At 40.8% G+C, this 15,087-nt stretch overlaps 1 protein-coding gene across 2 annotated transcripts in view; it reads left to right on the plus strand.

Moving 5' to 3' along the window:
- The window catches only part of TBC1D5 (TBC1 domain family member 5), a 571,110-nt gene that overhangs the window by 121,814 nt on the left and 434,209 nt on the right, over positions 1 to 15,087 (plus strand). For both annotated transcript variants that reach the window (XM_063452310.1, XM_063452309.1), the window contains exon 3: positions 7,738 to 7,810. The gene's annotated coding sequence lies outside the window, so the exon portion shown is untranslated. The remainder of the gene's footprint in view (positions 1 to 7,737; positions 7,811 to 15,087) is intronic.

Here is a 15,087-nt window from a genome sequence, read left to right on the forward strand (position 1 = left end):
TGTCTTCATAAAATCGCATTTTTTCAACTGCAACAATTGTTCTGCCTCATTAAATGGTTTAATTAGTTGAGTAAGCCTCAGAAGGGTTTATTCCCATAACGTTCTTCAGAAGTCATATATTCATGTCTACAAAAGAAAGAAAATTCTATATGCTGAGTTATTACGTTTTATGGGTTCCATCCCTGTCTAAGAAGGTGGACACATATTCTGGCTTAATTCACTAAAGACTGAATGTGTTATTTTGAGTGTTCTGCTGGTAACTAAGTTGCAAAGTTACCTCCAGTAAGGATAAATTGGTTAGACCTGTGGATAGATGGTTTTAGCTTGGGGTTACAGGTTATCCTTATTCATTTTTAAATCCAGAGAATAAAAGACTGATTTGAAATGTTTTCCACCTGTCCATAGTCAAAATTAATAAAAGGAATGGAACATATCAGCTATGAAGAAAGGTTAACAAATTTAAACCTATTTAGTTTAGAAAAACGTCGCCTGAGAGGGGATATGATAACATTATACAAATATATTCGGGGCCAATACAAACCATTGTGTGGAAATCTATTCACAAACCGGACTTTACATAGGACACGAGGCCATGCGTTTAGACTGGAAGAAAGAAGATTTCGTCTAAGGCAAAGGAAAGGTTTTTTTACTGTAAGAACAATCAGGATGTGGAATTCTCTGCCTGAAGAAGTGGTTTTATCAGAGTCCATACAGATGTTCAAACAGCTACTAGATGCATACTTGCAAAGACAGAATATTCAAGGATATAATCTTTCAATGTAGGGTAATAACTGCTTGATTCAAGGATAAATCTGACTGCCATTCTGGGGTCAAGAAGGAATTTTTTGTCCTAGCTTGTTGCAAAATTGTGCTTCAAACTGGGTTTTTTTCTTTTCTTTTGGATCAACAGCAAAAAACAGGTGTGAGGAAGGCTGAACTTGATGGACGCAAGTCTCTTTTCAGCTATCTAACTATGTAACTATGTAATAGTCTGTGTTTTACCTTCCGGTTGATTCTATGACATCCAGTAATGTCAGGCTTCACAGTCTTAATAATTTTCAGCAGATAATTATTTGATTTCTCACCAATGCCAAAGGGCTTTAAAACTCAAAATGTGTAAGGCAAAATATCTGTAGCATGTTTGCTAAATCATTAATGCATTTCATGTAAAGCGTTTGATATTTAATATGGCCCAGTATGTGTCCATGAACACAAATTATTCCGAGTAGCTGTGATCTGCTAATTACGTGTGTGGCTGTGTATGAGTGCACAGGTCATTTTTGTGTGTGTAATAGACTATGGCTAGTTTTATATGTAAATGTTAGAGCATGGGTTCCCAATTAATTTTTCCTGTGGAACCCTTTCACATAATGCGCTAACAATGTAGAACCCAAAACATGTTGGGGCGCCGTAGTGCAGATAGTAAACAGATAGTAGTACTTAGGGGCAGGTGTGCTTTTGTGTGTACAGTTGGTGTTTGCATATAATGTTAGCGTTTTGATACAGGGCTGTGTCTATGTAATGTTTGCATTTGCGTGCAGGGGTGTGCTTGGATGTAGTGTTAGCTTTTAAATGCAGATGTACATTTGTTAGTAGTATTAGTGTTTATATATCAATTAGAAATTTGAATCCAGGGGGTTTTGTATGTAATGTTTGTGTTTGCAGGAGTGTGTTTGCATGTTGTGTTGGTGTTTGAGTGCTGGGATGTATGCACATATACGTGTTTGATTGCCGGGATTGTGTTTAATTGCTGGGATGTATGCACATATGATTGCTGTACGTATGCCACGTACATACATACATACCACGTACATACACAAACACATTAACACACAGACACACATATAAAAACATTGCCACATACACACACATTCATATACACACTGACACACAGATACACACACTGACACACTCAGAAAAACATACACTTTGACAAACACACATACTCTTTTACAGACACACATACAAACACATACACTCTCACTGATGAGCACACATACATTCTCACTAACAAATACACTTACATACACACACACACACACACACTCACTGACAAGCACACATACACTCTCACTGACAAGCATGCATGCACTCACTGACAAGCACGCATACACTCTGTGACAAACACACATACACACACACTAACAAGCACCCATGCACTCTCACTGACAAGTACACATACACATTCACTGACATACACACATACACACACTTACTGACAAACACACATACACTCTGTGACAAACACACATACACTCTCAGTGACAAACACACACACACACACACACACAATTTATTTATTTTTTATAATTTCACTCCACCCAGCCTCCCTACCTTTGGGAGTGCTGGCATGGAGTCTCTATTTCCCTGAAGTCCATTGGGGCTGCTGGGCTGAGCGGCTGGCGTGTGGTCCCTGGGGTCCATTGCGGCTGCTGGCGTATAGTGCAGGCGGTGAGGCAGCAGTGATCTTCCTGCTCAGCTCCCTCACGCACCTCCTAGTGATTTCATATTCTGGCTCCGGCATCACTACGGTGCACACAAGGGAGCTGAGCAGGGGAGAGTGCTCACTCGCCGCCCGCCTCAATTATCAGGTACACGACCGGGCCAAATCGCGGCGGCCCTTTTGTTTGCCGAAATTACGGCGGAACCCCATTTTTGTTCTTGCGGAACCCCAATTGGGAAACATTGTGTTAGAGTAACTGACTAGACAAACTTTCTGACATAATCATTAATTAGCTCCATGTTCCTACACAATCATAAGCACACCTAATCAGACACACACTTGCATACTTTACTAGCCATACTTCGGCACACATTCATTTTTATTCGCAATCATACCTAATCATACCTAATCATTCACTGTCAAATAAACTAGCCATATTCTCACCCACACATTAATTCGAAATTTACTGGTTGTGACTATATATTTGGGTATCACTGTGTATGTAACTGTGTACATGTATCTGTGTGCCTGTAACTGCCGCTGTATGTGTGACTGTGTGCATGTAACTGCGTATGGTTGTACGTCTTTATATGGATGTGACTGTGTAAAGTATGTGGGGGAAACCAAAAAAGGTAAGAAGAGATACAAGTGTTAAAGGGGATGAGGAGACACATAGGAGATAAGGGGGTTAAGAGGTGAACAAGAAGTAGTAAGCGTTTAAAGACACACAAGCGGGTAAAAGGGGTTAGGACACAAGTAAGAACAAAAGGGGGGATTAGGAGAAACACTCAAGAACTGTCAGGAGATTTTAAAAGGATGTGGCGGTGCTGAGTGACACACAAAAGCTTGCAATTCTGGGGTAGAGTGGTGCCAACATCCATATATGTCAGGGGTGCCAGGTAAACTAGGTATGCCTCTGATGTTGCCCCCTAGAGTGTATAGAAATTTACTAAGCCCATTCATATCCCATCCCTACACTTGAAATTCATTGCTCTGAATGATAACAGTCTCTGTAAATTTTCTTTTAGATTTTGAACCTTTATAAATATTTTTTCAAGACCTTTCTGGTAATTGTCTTACAGATTGAGGGAAACAAAAGTTAAGCATGCAGTAAGAAATATCTCTCCACAAAATTAAATAGTAGCAAATAATTAACCCTTTTGTGTGTCCAAATTGTCCTCCGTGCGTTAATATGTAATATATTGTGGACACCAATGTCATACAAAGGGTTATCTTTATATTTCTCACTCTGACAGATGTTCTGCTAACTTTTGCTTCTCTTTAAAGTGTTTATTTGTACTACATTTCTTACCTGATAATAGTCAGCTATCATGACAACTGGCTTTTGTTTTTTTTCTTCAATTTAGAAACAGCTACTTTAACTTCCCTGGGGAGGATTTTAAGAAAGCTTTCTCTAGAACACATTTTCAGAAGTTAGAAAACTTGGAATAGAAACACACATCAGTAGACACACAGAAAAATATGTCACAGAAGCAGATTGTCCTGACTGACAAAGTCAGTATTGATTTAAAATGAACCCTTTCTAAATGATAGACAAATATATATATGTGCCGTCCTAGGCAAACAACATTTTAATATTTTTTTCTTTTAAGTTTTGTGTCTTACACCCACCTTTAGTGTATCTCTTACAAGCTCCTTGTGTGTCTTCTACATCCTCCCAACCTCTTTGTGTGTCTCACTCCCCCAAGCCCCTTTGTGTGTCTGTTTTCCCCCCAGGCTCCTCTGTGTGTCTCCCTCAGAAGCGACTCTGTGTGACCTCCTTAGTGGTCTTCTTTCTCTCCCTCCCCCTTAGTGGTCCTCTCTTTCCCACACCACCTTAGTGGTCCTCCCTCTCTCCCCCCTCTTACTGATCTTGTCTCCCCTCTCCCTCCCCCTTTAGTGGTCCTACCTCTCCCCCCTCCTCCTGCTTAATGGTCCTACCTCACCCACCCGCCTTCTTGGTGGTCATCTGCCTCCCCCCCTCAGTGGTTCCTCTCCCCACCCATCCGTTGTGCCTCCTACCTATCTTTGTGATGTGGCCGGGCAGCAGAGCGCGTTACAGGAGTTTCTGTTTCCTGTACCCGGCAGGACTGACAGGACGTGCGCTCACTTCCTGTCAGTCCGGCTGGGTACAGGAAACAGATGCTCCTGTACCGCGGTCCGCCACCAGCGCTGCCCGGCCACGCTACACTGAGTGACAGGTAGGAGGAAGCGCTATGCGCTTCCCTCCTGCCTGGTCACTCAATTCTTGCGCCCCCCAGGCCGGTGCGTCCTAGGCGACTCGCCTATAGGACGCCTCGGCCGTGGTGTAATACTACAGGAGCTGGGACTCCGTACAATTTTTTTGTCTTATTATTCTTACATTTATGAGTTTGTTGTTTCCACTGGTTTAACCCCTTTCTAACCTCGGACGTACCAGGTATGTCTGGCAAAAAATGACCGCGGACGTACCTGGTAGTCTGATAGTAAATCCCCACTTACCTGATCGCTGGCGATCTGGCCCTCCCGTGCCATGTGATCGTGGGGTCCTCACAATTGCATAGCCGGCTTGTGCAGTGCCTGCAGGGGGAGTGCCTCAGCTCTCCGGCTGTCCCCCTCACGCCTGCACAAAAGTTTGAAAAGCAAATAAAAGTTATTGTAAGGTTTAATAAAGTTAATAAAAGTACTTAGATCATGTGTATATGTAATATATAAAAGTGTATTTTAATATTAATCTATATAATTATATATATAAATATTAAAATACACTTAGAATGACGTTAATTGTATATATATATATATATATGTATCTAAAATAAAAATAATACATTTAAAAAAAATGTATATATCGGTTTAAATTTGTTCTAACTGTATTTTGATATTAATATACATATATATTTAAATCAAAATGCATTTAGAATTACGTTATAAATACATATCCCCTTAACGACCGAGGCAAATAGGACGTCTGCAGCAAATAGGAGGCCTGGACCAGCGATCCACGGCGATCACGGTCGGGGGGGGGGAGGAGGGGGGGGGACTGTCGGAGACAAAAAATGACTGCCCAAAAGTTTGACAAAGACTGGTGGTAGAATTAATGCATGGAAAGTGTTAAAATACCACCATTTGAAATACCAAAAATATATGGTTTGTTGGGGGTAAATTACATTGGCCGGTTTCAAAAATGATGACCAGCTGTGAAAATTCCAAGTTGCAAAACTGGAATGTGCACCCTCCAAATAAGGTATTTTAGTCCCCAGAGAACCTGACACAACATTAAAACGTTGCAACAATGTTACAACGTTAATTTTGAAAAAAAAAAAATGGTTTGGTAATAGCAAAGTGCTTAACTATGATATGATGAAAATAATGGTATCTTTAGAAAGACTATTTTATGGCATATAATATGTGTGGGTACAGTAAATGAGTAAGGAAAAATACAGCTAAACACAAACACTGCAGAAATGTAAAAACAGCTCTGGTCCTTAACGGTAAGAAAAATGAAAAGCGGTCTGGTCACTAAAGGGTTAAGCAGATGTGCTATTAAGATCTTGAGCAATATCCCCAGTGTAACCAGTGTAACCAGAGAATCTTCTCACCTCATCCAATCTAACTTGGACTCTTGTTTTGCTCGTTCCCTAATTCATCATATTTTCAATCTCTCTCTGTCTTCAGGACTTTTCCCACTTTGCTAAAACATGCAATTATCTGTCCTACCCTGAAGAATTCTTCTCTTGATCGTGCTTCTCCCTCTGTCTTCTGTCCCATATCCATTCTTTTATTCACCCATAAGCTTTTAGAGTGGCTTGTGTACACCCATCTTACTAAGTTTTTTAATTCCAACTTCATCCATGACCATCTACAGTCAAAATTGCTCTCGCCACTTACTAAAGGAATCAATGATTTTCTCACAGCTAAATCCAAAGGCCACTATTTTCTCTTAATTCTCCTTGACCTCTCTGCTGCCTTTGACACATGATTTCCTTCCTATCTTTCTCCATGCTCATTTGTCGTATCATTTTTATGGCACCACCTTCGTCCCCAATACCTTTCTCAGTTGGTGTTCCCCAAAGCTTAGTTCTAGGCCCCTTTTGGATATCTCCTTGTTTTCTGAAACTTAACTATTCTAAACTATTCTAAAACTGAACGTTCCTCCTTCAGTTATTCCTCCTCCTTTGTCTGATTTACTTCTAGTCAGCCAAACATCTTTTACATCAACCCCCCCTCACTGTCTTTGTGTCCTTTTGAACTCTGTCCTCACCTTCCTCCCCCCCCCCATCCTTTCCATCCAATACAAGATGCTGCTAAGGCAATTGTTCATGTGCTCATCGTCTCACTCTTTGATTATTTCTTCTTGTTTGCCTACCCCTTGCCTACATAGCCCTACTCCAGCCATATATAAATGTTGCTGCCAGACTTATCTAACTCACCCGTTGCTCCTCACCCCTCTGCCAGTCTTTACGTTGGCTTATCTTTCATGATCCAATTGAAACTACTGGCGTAAAGAACTGTTGGCAACTCTATCCTTGTTACATTTCTTCTATAAACTACAAACAATACTACTTTTCACTACTTCCTTCACTGATCCAACTGGTAATTCTAATCTACAGGACTTCACCTTTTATATGGAATGCTCTATCCAGTTCTACTTGACCTTCTCCTAGCCTACAGTCCTTTAAGAAATCACTAAAAATTCACCGCATTAAGAAAGTTTACCATATTCCTGGGTAAATTCTCCCTTCATCCTCTCCTACCCTCCTACATGCTTTTTATCCTTTTATAGTCTTCTTCCCTTTTAGATTGCAAGCTTTTTGAGCAAGGACCTCTTCACCTTTTGTCTCTGTCAACACTACTTTGTATGTCAGTACTTGTTATTTTAACCCCAATGTATTGTTGTAAGATGCTGCAGAATACATTGGTGCTATATCAATTATAGTGATAATAAAAAACACATCTCCCAACAGTTTAAAGTCTGTTCCGATATGGTACTCCAGTAACACAAATAGGTCATTGATTTCTCATGGTCATTTTAAGTTACATTTGCCCTAGAAGAATGCATGAGCAGAGCTCAGTAGTTGGGCAGTTTTGTTTGGCCGGCTTGCAGGGCTGGCTATTAATCAGTGTACGCTGGCATGCCATACTCCTTCCCTACATTCTTGATTTGAAAAGTATGAAAATGCTAAATGGAACTTGAGGGATACTTCAGTGAGCTTTTTACCACTCATTTTAACAATGTTGTGCTACATGGTAGATGCCCAAATGTATTCCTTATAATATGCATTATAACACTGCATGTTTTTTTTTATTCATTTCAGAAACAACATCTTGTTGATTGACTGTCCTGATAACCGTTGGTTTCCCTACAGCTCTGAACACCTTCAGGACCAGGTGAGAGACAATATGTTTTATATAGCTGCTGTAGTTATTGAATAATGTCTCTTTGTTTGATGCTTACATATTGTCACAGAAAAGTGAAGCAAATCATTATGATCCAGTCATAATGGAAAAAAGAAGAACATTGAAGAACATTAAAAGGATCCTATAGTGCCATGAAAACAAAGACGTTTTCATGGCACTATAGAATCCTACAGTGCCCCCCTCCCGCAGGGCTGAATGGAGTTAAAACACCTTCAGTCACTTACCTGAATCCAGCGCCGTTATCCCTCAGTGCTGGGTCAGGCTCCGCCCATGCTCCTCCCCGCCACAGACGGCGTGTGAGACATAATACGCATGCGCTGCAATGGCCACGCTCGCATTAGGATCAATGCTTTCCTATAGAAAAAAATCTGATGCTAGAGGTCCTCATGCAGAGCGTGCGGACGTCCAGCGTCAGATAATGGACTAAAGGTCAGTTTCGTTTCCGGAAAGTCCTCTAGTGGCTGTCTGGTATACAGCCTGTGAGGGCAGACTTAGAGCGGGAATGTAAACATATACTCTAGTTAGTGTAATCTAATGGCTCAAATGATATCATAACCATATATCACATAAAGGTTTGTGTTAGAACTATTATGTGAGAGTGCATTTTTTTCCTTATATTTTCTGTTTGAATGTAACCTACTTAATTCTTGTTCCTAAGCTACTTTCAATTTAAAATAAAAAAACATATCAGTCAAAATATTTTACTCAGGCCAGCACTTCCCAGTCCCATGCTGGAGAATGGGATATTTTTGTACATCTTTCCCATATACTGTATAATTGTCGGGATCTTACCTGAGTTGGGAGTCTGTAGCGCAGATATGTTGCTCACCCTTGCAAATAGACACAGGCCAAGGTGGTCAGGTAAGAATTCACCTGGCCTGTGACTCTGTGCATGGGGGGTGTGCAGGATGAAGTTCCAAGTCGCAGTACAGACAAGGACACAAACAGCAGGATAGTCCAGGGATAGCCGAAGTCAAAGGATGCCAGAGGTCAGGATCAACGTAGAGTAGCCGAAGTCAAGGGATGCCAGAGGTAAACGATGTCAGAAGCTGGGGTCAATATGAAGTAGAATATCAATAGACAGGAACACTGGTACGGAACACACACAACAGGATCAAAGACTTGATCAAGTTCACAGGGCAAGGCTGTGTTTATATACCCTGCTGATGTCTGATCAGGGTCAGGTGAAGCACAGCAATTGTCAAGGTCCAGCCCCCAGTGCTGCAGACAAGCCAGGATGAACAGAAGTGGAAAAGTTTGAAAAACAAACAAAACTGCTGTGGCTCAAAGGTAGAATACAGGCCCAGGACTGCAAAGTTCCCAGGCTCAAATCTCCTGTTGGATGACCCTAGGGCGACCACACCTGGCCGCCTGGATGTCACGGTAAGAACCCTGATAATAATGACTTTAAGAAAGCATGTGCAATTTTACAGATCATAGTTAATATGACATTAACATTTATGGGGGGGAAGATGTACACTGTGTATACTTTATTAGGTATTCCTCTTGCTAATGCAAATCAAACATGTGGTTGACACTCACTATATAAAGCATGTAGACATAGTCTGAAGATTTAGTTGGTGTTCGACTGAACATTATATTCGAGAGGATTGGTGTACTAGGAGACTTTGAACGTGGGTATAAAACGGCCATGGTGGTTCTCATGGTAACAGTTTAGCATTTAAATAGAGTAAATGAGTGTCTGTGGACAAAATATAAAACTATTTCATGGATTGTCAAACACAACACTGAATTATTTATAGTACATTTACAGCGGTGTGAAGAAACACAACTGAAAGTAGAACAAAGTATAAATAAGTGGACAGTATACATTTCATGTATAAGCTGCAGTAAATTGCTGCCACCTAGTTATACTCTTTAAATTGTCCTTTTGAGAACTGCCCTGTATGTTGGGGCACAGGTACACCAAAACTGTCTAAACCAGGGCTAGTCAACCTGGGCCCTACTGCCCACTAGTGTGCAGTTTAGGATTTCAGGTGGGCGGTGGTGGGTTCTGCTGAAAACGCCCAGTGGGCCTAGATGGCTGTGGACCAAGGCTGGCAGAGGAGATCCTTTCATCTCCCTTGCTGGACCAAGCAGAGCCAGCCTTGCTGTAAGCCCTCTTGGGCTGGTGAGGAGATCAAAGATCCCCCTCACCGGCCCGCTGGCACTTAGTTCCAGCAGAGGGAGGGAAGGGCCTGGTAGGGTCTGTGTTCCTCCCGCGAGCAGTCTGGTCGGAGTGTTTCCGCACTTTACCATGACAACGCTCCAATACAGTGCTGTGCTGGCAGAAGCACAGGAGAGTCAGCCTGCAGCCGGAGGAGCTGCAGGCTAAATTGAACATGCTGCCACTGGACAGCCAGTGCTTGCAGCATTATGTCCCTCCTCCCTGTTAAAAGGTAAGAAGAAGGGAGGGGGAGACATTAAGATAGATTTTCACATCTCACCCACCTAAACACAGCATAAACCCTATGCACCTGTCACACATAAACACACAAACATACTACATCCCTCACACACACACAGAGAGTGCCCCCTTCACACATACACACAGACTTTCGCCTTCACACACACACACAGACTGCCCCTTCACACACACGCACACACACACACACACACAGACTGCCCCTTCACGCACACAAACACACACAGACTGCCCCTTCACACAAACACACACAAACACAGACTGCCCCTTCACACACACACACACATACACACATACTGCCCCCTTCTCACACACACACACACACACACACACAGACTGCCCCTCCACACACGCACTGCCCCTCTCACACACGCGCAGCACCCCTCACCCATATAGAGCACCCTTCACACACACACTACACCATTCACACACAAACACACACAGCACCCTTCACGCACACAGAACCTCGTAGACACACATAGGAGAAAAAAAAAGGTAGAATAGAAAATAGAAGAAAAGGAGAAAAAAACATAAATCGCACTTGCGCTAGAAAATTAGTTACTGCGGCACTGGTGGGCGGTAAGAAAAAGTTACCATCAACCAAGATACAAAAGTGGGCGGTAGGTATTAAAAGGTTGACCAGCCCTGGTCTAAACTAAATCTCCTCAGCTAGTATCAGTACCATTTTAAATTGTCTGATACATTGTAATGTGATACTAGGACAGTCTTATTCGAGTGGAAGAAATAAAGAATTTATACTGGTAGTGATTTGAATAGGATCATTTGGGGTCAGTGCAGAAATGTATCCCTTAAAATGTGTCCCTCGTAATTGTAACCCGTGACTTAACAGAAAGTTGCTTAGTAAGTGGAGCGACTGTTTTCGTACACTATAATGTTGGCTCGTGCCAATTAATGTATATTAGCAAAGATTCCTGCTGTTTTTGTTTTGTTTTGCTTTCTAAAGCCCCCTGCTGCTGTTGATTACACCTAGATCTGCTACTGATTGGAACTGTTAAAAGGCAGAGATAGTGTGTTGGGTGATTACAGCTGAATCCTTTAATTGTAGAACTGTGAAAGCACCTTATTTCATTCTGATGTCGTATTACACGGCTGATGAAGAACGACAAAATAGTTCCGCCTAGTGACCGAATCTCCCAGGTGTTTTCAAATAAAAAAAAATGTTAGGTATTTGTTCAATTGCATTATTTTCCTAAATGAAAACATGATATTTCTCTACAGCACAGTCATTTATTTGACCTGTTTTTAAAAATAATCCTCAATCCGGTCATTTCTACAGAACTGTCACGTAATAAACACGACTTTTATAATATCTCGACGAAATATTAAAATTATGCGTTCACTAGGTGTGATGCACACCGTTTTCTGATTCTGGGAGTTATTATTTAGTATTAAAAAACTTTTTTTTTTTTTTATCAAATAACGTTTTTGATAACTTTGATTAAAGTAGTAATTAAGGAAAATAACTAGGGAGCACAAGATAATCTTTGTATACGCTGATAATAACTAATGTATAAGCTGCAGCAGTTATGGCACCCTATTAATATTTCTAAAGAATACAAATATTTATTTCCTGCATGGCTGTTCACCAGTGGAAATTATCATGGCTACAAAATGAATTCATAGAGATTTTAAATTTAAGGCCAGACTGGTGGCACCTAAAACAGGTGACTTATAATATTCCCAGTTCAGCTAATTTGGCCTAAACATTAAAATGCAATTTGATTGGCCAACAATTGATAACACTTAAAGTGATTGTTATATTTTGTTTTGGTATTGCTTCTGCCCCACATATATGGGACAGTCCTTAAAATAAAGGTTCTAAACTTTGGTCGTAATATCTTTTGAGACTGGCCAGTGACCGCATTGTGAGCTGTGATGTCACTGTAGACAGTAAAGGAAATAAATGATCCTTCTTGGAAAAAAAGATCTATTATGGTGTTTATTCTTATGAGGATAAATCATATATATGGCTTGTATATTTGTGCTTAAAATAATTAGTTCTATTATATTTACATTTTTGAAGAGCGGTCTTTTCCCTTGTAATTTACAGAATTCACAATTGACAATTGTTTAAAGAAAGGGGTATTATACAACCAAACACAGGACAGGGTCTTGAATTTCTCGAAAATGCTCCACTTTATCGTCTTGCAAAATACGATGTTTTCTCCAAGCATATGTCTCTGCATCTTTAATTTAAGGACCTTTGGCTTTTCTGAAAATTATCTCCATGGATCCTGCATTATACCATGTGGTATAATTTATGATCTAATTAGAAAACTCTAGGGACTGGTATATTTTGCACCTGCACATTCAGATGATCTGCCTTTAAAATGCCGCTTTACAAGGCATTTGTGCCGTTACATTTTGCTTTGTTTATTTATTTTCCTGAATCAAGTGATTTCTGAAAGAGCGAGATTGTTCAACATTTAGATTATAATTTAGACTGGGTAATATATGCATTGAAAGTGTTTGTGCAGCTAACGCAAACCCAAATGTTTTAATATTTATTCTAATCCCTATGTATTTATTAATTTAATTCTTAAATATAGTGTGCGGTCTATGTAATATATACAGTGGTATTTAATTATTTGAATACATATTAATACACAGCATGCTTTGTACTTTTTTTGTGAATTACAAATATAGTATCTAACGCTACTATTTGGACACTCATGTAATTTAATCGTTTCTGTGTTCTTTCTCATTTGACAAAGAAATATGCCAAGCACCATAACCACCACAACATTTTGTAGTTGTTATGGTGCCATGCGTGCTCCCCATCTTCACTACTGATGATGGAGAGAAGCAGGAGCTTACGGTAACTTGAACTAAGCCCTGCGGGAGGGGGGGGGGGGGGGGGGGGGGCTAGCTCATTGGCTGAGAATGTCAGCTTATTAATCTCCATGGGCACTAGTTGAGGCCAAAAGCGGCAGGTAAGTAGTCAAAACATTCTAAAATGGTTTGACTACTTACACTGAAGTAACCACTACAGCTCTCCCTACTAGTGATGGTGCTTGGAATGTTCCTTTTAAATCAGTTTTGCCCATCTTAAGCTTGTGTAAAGAAATGAACATGTATTTTGCAACACAGAAGCACAGGGAACATGGCACAGTTAAATCATACATACTACAGCCACCCAGTTAGCCTTTTTGATTATCTGTGATGGATTTGGTTGTATAAGATTTTATACATGGTAATAAAGATATAGTGAATATTTCCTTTTTCAAGTTTGCTAACTTTTTTTTTTTTTTTTTTTTTACATAGTGAATAATTAAAGGTTATATTTTATTTATTCTCCCTTCCTACCTTTTTGATATTTAGTAGTCCACTTCTGGGCTTACTCCCATTTTTAGGTGGTTGGTTTGTCAATATTATTGGTCTGATGTAACTTAGTTTTTGGTGTTTCCTTTCATGTGGACATGGTCCACGAGAGGCATATGTGGTACATTGGATCGCCCAATTGGTTGGGGTGAGGAGAGATTCTCCCTGTTCTCTTTGATGCCCATGCAGCTTGAGTGAGTATTACCAAGCCTCAGTGAGTTGCTAGATTGGCCATGCACATGCTCATTTTCCCACCCTTTGTGTGTGTGAATGTTTAGCCCTGCTTTCTCCAGCTTTCCACAGGCTGGTTAAATTGGGCACTACATGCACAGTTTAGAAGATGATGGCTGCCTCTATCAGTCATTATGTGTGCCTCCTTGCTTGCTGCTGATGTGAACGTCAGCATTTTTGGACCTTCCTGGTGTTTATTTTTGCTGGGAACTAGGGGGACAGAAGCTGTTTAGAATCTTTTCAGCATACATATATCATATGCTTTTCCATAGCTACACCATCGTCCTCAGTAGAAGCCATTTTATAGACTTTTCTTACTGCCTCCTTTCAGCCCAACCAGTCTAGTGATCTTCCTGCTGCTTTCTCTCCCCAGTGCCCAATGACATCAAACCATTTCAGTTAGGCAAGCTATTCTGGTGAATGGAGCAGAAGACAGCCATTCCTTTGGAGCATGGTTCCTCTGTTTAGGATCCTTTGGACAAGTCTTCAGATATCCTTTCAGCTCTGTATGTCTGTTTTCTGTATGCGATCAGACATACAGATGTCAGTGTTGTTGTTTCCTTGTGTTCCAAGATGGTAGAGATTGTCTGACGTTGTCATTGATTCCCTTGCTCAGATTCGGATGCCTATCTATGCTTGTATTTACCACAAAGTTTGACTAGTATTTTTGTGTTCATCAAAAGCAAGTTTTGGAGAACACTGAGAATGGACAACAGATCGAATAGCTTGTCTTCAGTACATCCGCAGATTACATCTACAGGTTTTTGCTGATTTGTTCACTTACAGAGTGATCTGCAGTGCTGGGCAGGCTTCCTCTGTGCTAGAGATACAGCAACACCAGACAATCAATTCAGCATTGTTGGGCATCGTCAGTGAGGTGTAGCTGAAACCCCCTAAGCACAGACAGCAAGGACTCCATGTCTGGATTTCCCTTTTGACTTAGAGAGACCCTAGTCATCTGGAAGTAAGCCTGTCCATATCCGTGACCTCTCTAGGAAACTGGCAATGTTTAGTCAACACACCATTCCTGATTAACACACGGTTTAATCTAGTTTGTTATTCTTTCTTCTATTCCATGCACTCTCCTGCCCTCATCTTGCCATCTCCTTGCTAAGTACATTGTTACAGCATCCAGTTCAGTCAAGTTTTGCTTTGTCATATACCTTGGGTGTCAAAAAGATGTCAACTGTGGTCCTTTGAGGTTAATATGTTGATGGTGCTGGTGACACATCTGCCTTTTCTCTTATAT

This window comes from Pelobates fuscus, chromosome 4, assembly GCF_036172605.1.
Source record: "Pelobates fuscus isolate aPelFus1 chromosome 4, aPelFus1.pri, whole genome shotgun sequence".
Classification (NCBI taxonomy): Eukaryota; Metazoa; Chordata; class Amphibia; order Anura; family Pelobatidae; genus Pelobates; species Pelobates fuscus.